An 8,891-nucleotide genomic window follows, 5' to 3' on the forward strand; every position below is an offset into this window, starting at 1 on the left:
GAAGAACAAAGCCTGAGTCTCACACTGTGCCCTGTGTGCACCACTTACCACTGAGATCTCCGTTTGCCTGGATAATCTGAGGTCTGCCAACTTCCCGCCCCCTTGGCTGAGCCACCCCAGCAACAGAGCATGGTCCCAGAGACCGGTACCCACCCAGCTGCTCCTCTCTGAGGTCCTTATCCTGCCCAGGGCACTAGAAGAGAGGCACAAATTAATAGCTGAAAACGTTGCTCCGCCATACATATAAAGCACCTAACACTGTCCCAGACCCGGAGACGATGCTTAGTTAATGTTCCCTTTCCCTTAAGAGAGGGGAAAGTTGTTCTCTCCCCTGTGGAGATGCATTTTGAGCTGAAGGCTCAGCCTGACTGATGGTGATACAGAGGCAGCACATCTGCCCTCTGAGAAGCCTCAGTCAGCTGTCTGGGCTGAGAACCGTCCGTCACGACCCCTTGACTCGAAGCTCCCGCTGCACCTTGTTCATTTGGTCGATACTGCAGAGCCATAAGCGGTATTCCATTTAATAAAGGGACATCTCTGAAGTCTACTCGCTCACCACTGGCCACGCTGAAGGTGGGGGCTCTGGGGAGAGAGGCTCTTGACCTTCGTTCCTGTTCTCTGTTCTGAAGCATTTATTCAGGTCGTAACCCAAATGCACTTAGATCATCTTCTGTTGCAAACATAGGTCTCAGTGCCTGGCAAACGGGCAGTTGGTACACATATTTATTGAATAAGTGAATAAATGAATCATTAACTGTTGGTGATTTTACGGATGTGGGCATGACTCGCTGAAGTGAATTGTGCTTTGTGGAGCCATTTCTGCTTGAAGGAAATGTTCTGCTACAGCTAGCCCGTATAATCCCTACACATCTGGGGAAAGCAATAGGGCACCTGGGGTAAGACCCTGGAGCCTTCCTTCACTGTGGACACTTGGACCCCTTGGGAAGAAGCACCCAGGGTGCTCTGCTCTTGGGCGCCCCCTACAGGCCTGTACGCAGTAACGGACATCCAGTCCTGCTTCCTGTGTCCTAAAGAAACATTCTTCCTGGTGCCTAAGAGGAAGAAGAACCCTTGGACTCTGAACTACCACTGAATGCATTTTTCACTTATTTCTTCCAGTTAAGTGCTGTTTTAGTAACTAATCTGAAAAGAAAGCCAAAATCCTACTGCATTCCTTTAAAAGTAAATATTTCAGGGGCGCCTGGGTGGCGCAGTCGGTTAAGCGTCCGACTTCAGCCAGGTCACGATCTCGCGGTCCGTGAGTTCGAGCCCCGCGTCAGGCTCTGGGCTGATGGCTCGGAGCCTGGAGCCTGTTTCCGATTCTGTGTCTCCCTCTCTCTCTGCCCCTCCCCCGTTCATGCTCTGTCTCTCTCTGTCCCAAAAATAAATAAAAAATGTTGAAAAAAAAATTAAAAAAAAAAAAAAGTAAATATTTCAGCTAATAAATGAAAAAAAAAGATGCTCAACATCACGAATCACTAGAGAAATGTAAATCAAAACTGTAATGAGCTTCCAATATACACTCATTAGAATGGGAACTATAACAACAACAACAACAACAACGAAAGAAAATAAGCGTTGGCGTGGATGTGGAGAAAAGGGAATCTTTGTACACTATTGATGGGAGTGCAAATTGGTGTTGCCACTATGGAAAATAGTATGGAGGTTCCTCAAAACATTAAAAACAGAACTACCATATAATTCAGCAATTCCACTTCTGGGCGTATATCCAAAAGAACGGAAAGCAGAGACTCAAAGAGATGTTCCTACATCTGGGAAGGAGGTTAAACGTGCTGACTGTGTAGCCAGGCTGCCTGGGTTCATTTCATGGCTCCCCCACCTCGGTCTGTGACTGCAGAAAAATGATTCAATGTTTGCGTTAAACAGCTTCCTCATCTGTAAGATGGAAACAACAATAATGCCTACTTGTTTTGTTTTTAAGTTTATTTAGTTTTGATAGAATTCGAGCAGGGGAGGGGCAGAGAGAGGGAGACAGAGGATCCGACGCCGACTCTGCTGACCGCAAAGAGCCTGACTCCGGGCTCGAACTCACCAACTGTGAGATCATGACCTGAGCTGAAGTCGGCTGCTCGACCAACTGAGCCGTTCGGGTGCCCCCAATGATCCCTACATCTTAGGATCGTTGTGTGAACGGAAAAGAAAATAAACCCATCCAAAATGTTTGGTTAAGTCACGACCCGTCTTACTACAGTGATTCCCCGTCTCTGTAGGTGAACTCTTGACCCTAGTTCAACCTGCAAGTAAAACACTGGCAGGGCCGCCAGGAATCACTGAACCGGAGAATCCAGGCGCACAGGCCCAAAGCCCCTCCTTCCCAATAGGACAGACCAAGGTCCACGCATGCGCCGCCCCGCCCCGCCCTTCCGCAGGGACAGCTGCGGCTAATCCTCACCCCTGTTTGCCATTAACCGAGCTGTGCAACAGGCGGGCGAGACGCGGGGGACGGCAGAAGCTAGGATCTGGATTTGCACCCTTGAGGGAGGGTCTAGAAGGAGCTCAGATGGGGGCCAAAACACGGGGGCGTGTAGCCGTGGCCCCAAGGCTGCTGCAGGAATTTGAAAAAGCAGAGCGTTCTCTCCTGGAAGAATGGGGGATGGGAAGGTATCGACAAATACCCGACCTACTGGATGGTTTCCAGGGCACAAAGCACTATGAGTGAGTAGAGGGCGTCGGAATGGGTCAATCCATAAAGCTGAGCAGAGAGAAAGCAATGACTTCCTGGAACACTTTGCCTTGATATCACCAGGCATGGTGGTGGCATGGAAGAAAGCTCTAGGCAAGGACCTCAGGGAGGGAGTGGGGAAGGGAGGAAGGCAGGCAGGCAGGCTCTGGTATCAAAACATCCGGAGGCCAGCGTCTGGGTGGGAAGGGCTGGAGAACCCTGGGCCTCCGGCCTGGCCTGCCCTGAAAAGGAAGTTCTGGAGGGAAGGGGCCTGAGGGCAAGCCTGAGGTCAGTTATCTGGAACTCAGGCCACGGGTGCCACGACCAAAGGAAGAAAATGAGCTGTGCTCCAGGTGACGTGATGGGTCAGGAAGGCAGGAGAGACAGGTAACATGGTAGTTCATTTTATGTGTCAGCTTGATGGGGCCATGGAGTGCCCAGATATTTGGTGTCTGTGAGGATGTTTTCAGATAAGATTAATATTTGAGTTGGTGCGCTGAACAAAGCTGAGTGTCCTCCCTAATGTGGGCAGGCCCCATCCCATCTGTTGAAGGCCTGAGGAGAAAGAAGCCTAAGAAAGAATTCTTCCTCTGGAGAACTCTGGCTAATACACGTAACCAAGTGGAGGACAAAAGAGAAGGTCCAAAGAATGTCCTGAGGGTTCTGGCACGGCCACAGCAGGAAAGAGGTCAGGTAAGGCTACCGAGTAGAATCAGCAAGAAGCCTCTCCTTGGTATCAGACCAGCACAGCAAAGTCTCCTTCGTGAGGACTTCTGGTGTCTAATTCTCTGCGTCCTGATTGCTGAGGGGGATTTATGTACAAAACCTAAGGGCTGTTACATTTATGAATATCCCATTATTTCCTGAGGCAGGAACCCACAGACCTCCGAGAATGTGTTACTTGCACACAGTCTGACATGGTGAAATATCAACTTGACACATAGAGCTCAGAGGACACTTTGTTTTACACTGTTAGAGGGTGTACAGATTTTGGTCCAGTCCAAACCGCTATATATAGTGACAAGGCCGGGTAGAGGTGAACTTGGGCCAGATGGAGCAGAGAAAGCTGATTTGGTATGCAATGCACCTGCTGGGACAGGCTAGGCCCTCTATGCTGGGAGACCCATTTGATATGGCAGAGACAGGTGAACCCCATCTAGGGCCCAGCATGGAGGGCGTGTGTTGGTCGTAACCCTCCTGGGAGCTTCCTGGGTGCAATCTGAAATTGGCCCCTGTGCTCTGAGGGCAGAGAGAGACTGAAGAAAGAGGCAGTTATTCCAGGATGGTGGGTGGCAGCTTTAATAAGCAAAGGGGACTTACATATGAGGCTTGTCTCAGGCAGCAGCAAGACGAATGGATCCCTGTACCTGCTGGCCATACCCGCAAAGTTTATAAAGAGGCCTTCGCAGGGTCTAGTCACATACACCCTGAAGGCGTTTTCAACGCCACGTCGCCATCTCAAGGCTATATCCTTGTGACACGGCCTCCGAGAGCAAGAAAGGCAAGCGGAAACCACGTTCCAAGGACAGGGCCGAGGAGGTGAGGAGCCTCCAAGTGCCAGGGTCCGGCTCACGGGTCGGTTGGTGGCCACATCTTTTTGATGACCTTTCCCACCGGGGTGGTCCCACTGATGAGTAGAGGGAGGAGGTCATCTTCAGAGGTACAGGCAGGCGTTGGCGTTTGCAAAGTCTGGCACACAGTGGGTAACATGGCCCGGCCTGGGTCCTGTGCTTGCATGTAGAGAAGAACCTGACTCTAGAGGAGCCGGGGTACTGGGAAACTCACAAGGCCAGGACTGGAGTCCAGAAGAGCATGGCAGAGAACCAGCCCCAAGAACTGGGTTGTGCCTCTCCTCTGGGCCCCCTCCAGACCTGGACCTACAGACCGCAGTGTAAGTGCGGTTCTGCTGCTTCTGTCAGCCCCATCAGTGATGAGTTCCCAGGGGCCAGCACCACATCTCAGTTTCTTCTGTGCCCCTGGTGCCTAGCAGAGTGCCTGACACACAGTGAGTGCTCAGCGAGCGTGTGAAGAAACAGGGGACTCGGTGTGGAAACCCCTGCGCAGTGAGTCAGTGCTTCTCGCTTGGACCCAGCCTGGCCCTGAGCCCGAGGAAGCACAGTCTGCCAGTGAGGTGTGGGGTTGCGACCCAGGCAGGCCCTGGAGTTCACTGTCCTCTGGATGGGTTGCTGTGGCCCTGGTTTTTCGAGGTAGGGGAAGGAAGGGGATTGCTTTGTTTTGATCAATAATTAGATAAACATAAGTGAACACTCGTATTTAGGGGGCTCAGGAAAGAAGTGTGGCTTGCTTCAGTGTTTGATTCCATCCAAGTTGTCTTTCCGTGAACCATGATTTTCACACGACTGTTGCCGCCCAGAAGAATAATGTCACTTAACGCCTCCCGTCCTCTGTTGCCGCCCAGAGGAGTAATGTCACCTAATGCCTCCCTTCCTCAGCTTCAGGTAGGAGCTCAGGGCCCCAGAAGGTGCTTCTCAGAGTGTTCGTCAGTCACATGGCCCAGGAACATCCCCAGAGCCCTGTGGTGAGAAGAGCTGGGGTTGCAGACGGCCTACAGGAGGAAGGCAGGTGGGCTTGGAGATGATTCCCGAGCAGCTGAACAAAGATTCTGGAAAAAGCAGTCCCTGAAGAACCAACATAATAGCGTGACACGCCATCCACCTCTTGTGAGTAAAAGGCCCGCCTAGGTGTCTTGATGCTATAAAAAGTGTCTGTCTGATGTTTGTCTACCAAAAAAAGCCAAGCGGAAGTCTTCATTATAAAAAAGACCCATGAAGGACTGGGTTTCACACCCCCTTTTCCCATGGCCACTAATTAAAATTACCAATTTTGACAGTCTATGGGATGTCACCAAATAGAAGTACTCGACATTTCCACAGGAAACGCCCCTGTGGGTCACCACCCAGGAGTTACCACCACACGCATGTGAGTTTCCCAAAGATCTGCAGTTAGCAGAAATGTATGACCAACTCTGTCAGTCAGGTTTAGTTGCAAAGAGAACCCACGTGAACTGGTTTAATTGTTGGGAGGGTTAGCAAGAGCGTGAACACTCAGTTCCAGGAGCAGAGTTGAGACCCACGTCACAGAACTGGCTCCTTCAGAGCCGTGCCTTGGCTCCACCCCCACAGCAGACGAGATGCTTCAGCGTGGGCATTTCCTCACTGGAGGACTGGGAGCTAGACAAAGGCTAGCTTCCTACCAGTGCCTTTTGCCAAAAGGAAAAATCCACAGCCCTGCATGGAGCGCACTCCTATGACAAGAAAGGAAGGAGCACCTCGGGGAAACTGCCCAGTTCTTAGTCTTTAGATGCGCTGAGGTTTCCCTCACACCTCGGCCACCCGTGAGAGCCCCGCAGGCTGGCTCTGCCTCCGCCAGAAATGGTTCTCTCCCTTCTCCACGGTGGCTCTGATAATCTGCCTCTGGCTCCCCTGTTTGGAGACGGGAAGACTCTCTAGCTCATTGACCTCTCCATTTGACTCTTGACTCTAGCAGCTTCCTTGCTTTGATCACCACCTGTAGCTCCACGTCAGAGATCCCCATTTTCTGGCCCAAGCCCTGGAACTCCTACCCAAGGAAGAAGATTCACACCTTCCGGAGCATTCTTCACACGGACCCAGCTCTGACATGCTAATGACCCTGGGGACAAAATGGGAAAGAGCAGAATGTAAACCAGGTGTGAAAAAGGCAACAGCCAGGCCCCGCAGAAGGCCAACCAGGGTCCGATGTCTCTGAGTAAAGGAAAACTTTGGTCCAATCAAGGCTGTTGTCCATGTCCGTTGGTGGGGCCCAGCAATAGGTGTCCCCATGCAGAAGTCATGTGCAGGTGGCTTCATGGGGCTAGACTGAGAGGGTCATCTGCAGCAGGTTATGGACTCTCAGCAAAGAGGACAACAGTGAGACTCATCCTCCAGGGAAGGTGCTGGCGGAGATGAGGCAACCTGCTTGGGCCCCAGTGCTGCTGAGAGGGCTTAGAACAGCAAGAGAAACTTCAGAGCAGACTCCTATTCCAGTACCCGCAGGAGGGGAGGGAGATTTGCAGAATGGATCCGGGATCGACTGGGATTATTACACTGTAAATCTTGGATAAGCGGGATCATTATTACAACCTCTGTCTCAACATCCTAGCCTGTTGGCTGTTCAGATGAGAAGAGGTGAGCCCTTAACCTGAACTCCAGCTCTGCCAGCCCACGTTAGTTGGGAGACCCGGCTCCAGTGTCTCACGTAGTCTTCCCTTTTGATCTCATCAGCTTCCTCCCTTGCACAAAAAACAGAAGAACGTGAACTTAAGTTTTCTTATGAGGGGACTTGTCAGAATGAAACGGGAAGGATGAGATCCATCAGGAAGGTGTGGCAGAGATCGGCCATCTGCTCCTTACGCTTATTTCCTCTTGGGGGATACTCAGCCACGTGTCCCAGCCTCCTTTGCAGGTAGGTGTGGACGTGTGGTTGCATTCTAGCCAAAAAAGTGGGAGCAAGAGTGGTGCTGGCTGCTCTCAGGACTGACCCACATCCCTGCCGTTTGTGATCTCCCATGTATACCATGCATAGTCCCCAAAAGACCAATCCAGAGAAGCCATTGTGCCACTCAGATGTATGACGTCGATGATGGATGGGGATTTGGAGGTGTCAGAGGTAGAGAGGAGGCTTTAAGGGACTGGGAGAACAACCACAGAGAATCTTTAAGCAGGGACGCCAAAACAGGTAGGAATATAATTGCCATCCACTGTTTGGACTCCATCCAAAGAGAGTAGAGGGACACCAGCCAAGTAAAGAGGCCCCAGGAGCCGTATTTAGCAGGAGCAGGGGAGCCTCTGATGCCTGGTGGTTCTCACTTTATCTCACACAGCAGGCTGTTCTATGACATTGGCTGTGGGAATAGTGACAGGTTCCCCTGGGTCCTGGAAGGCCCTGGCAAATGTGTCCGTGTCCTGGTGAATGCACAGGAGGAAGAAGCCTGCAAGTCCTCATACAATACATTTGCTCTGACTTTTTACTTATCAGGAGCTGTCTTGAATTACCTGGAGATTTACAATTACCTGTTCAGAATATCCTGTTTTGTTCCTGAAATAGAGGTACTAGAAGTTCATGGCAGAAACTAGATGTAATTTTTTCACAGGAACAATATCATAGGGTTGTGATTCTAGCCAAGGTCTGGTACAGTATTTGCAGAAATGCCCAGAAATTGCAGAGTAACCGATGTGTCCATGAGAAATCTACCCTGACACAGTGTAGAGTGTTCTGAGGCATCTATGAATCAGTCAAGTAGGACAATGCAATAACCAATCACAGTAAAGCTCTAAAAATTTTATGTGAGAGGTTCACTGGGGGCTTGGAACCAGAGAGCCCTCTGGCTGAAGGCAGCAGCCAGACCCTACAGTACGTCCGCAGGGTGTTTCGGAGTGAATTATCCGGGTCATCTGTGTTGAACCCTGTTGGTCTGAGGTTGACTGGAGACCACAGCCGTCAGGATTCCGGATACCTTTATGAACTATTCTGTCCTCATCAAAGGATTTTAGAACACTGGGTCACCCCTGGAATTACAAGAGGCCATGAAGTCAGAGGCCCAAGGCCATTTTTTGTTTGTTTTTAAAGTTTATTTTGAGAGAGAGAGAGAGAGCGTGTGCGGAGTAGGGGCAGAGAAAGAGGGGAGAGAGAGCATCCCAAGCACTGTTAGCACAGAGCCCCACAAACTGCGAGATCATGACCTGAGCGGAAACCAAGAGTCCCACGCTTAACCGACTGAGCCGCCACGAGACCACCCCCCCCCCCACCCCCCGCCCCGGCCATTTTTAAATCCTCCTCCCCCAGCAGCCTCCCTTATAACATTGCCTTGGTGAAACTGAAAAACCAGGACCTTTGTAAGGAAAAGGAAATTCAAATGACATCCCCTTGGAGAAAAGAGACACGTGACTGCTTCTTTCTCTCCGTTGTGAATATCCCTTTTCCACCAAACCCCATTGGAACGCCTGTGGGCTTTCTGTTCCTTGCCCTCATCCCAGTGGGTTTCACCATGAAGGGGGGGCAGAAAAAGCGGATGCGGCGTCCCTCAGGTAAGAACAGCCCAGGGCTGGCGTATAACCAAGTTCTGCCACGGCACTATCCATGTTGCCATACCGCTTCGAGCTAACGCCGCGCGCAACTGCAGAATCTCAGAGGAGAAGACAGTAACATGAGACTCGTTTATTCAGGTTCA

The 8,891-nt window shown here is 51.1% G+C and overlaps 1 long non-coding RNA gene across 1 annotated transcript; it reads left to right on the forward strand.

Moving 5' to 3' along the window:
* The first annotated feature begins 2,522 nt into the window (after positions 1-2,522).
* Positions 2,523-5,417, forward strand: LOC122212068. Its single transcript, XR_006198965.1, has 3 exons — positions 2,523-2,676; positions 3,216-3,376; positions 5,137-5,417. It is a non-coding gene; the product is annotated as an uncharacterized LOC122212068 (long non-coding RNA).
* The last annotated feature ends 3,474 nt before the right edge of the window (positions 5,418-8,891 follow it).

This window comes from Panthera leo, chromosome F3, assembly GCF_018350215.1.
Source record: "Panthera leo isolate Ple1 chromosome F3, P.leo_Ple1_pat1.1, whole genome shotgun sequence".
NCBI lineage: Eukaryota > Metazoa > Chordata > Mammalia > Carnivora > Felidae > Panthera > Panthera leo.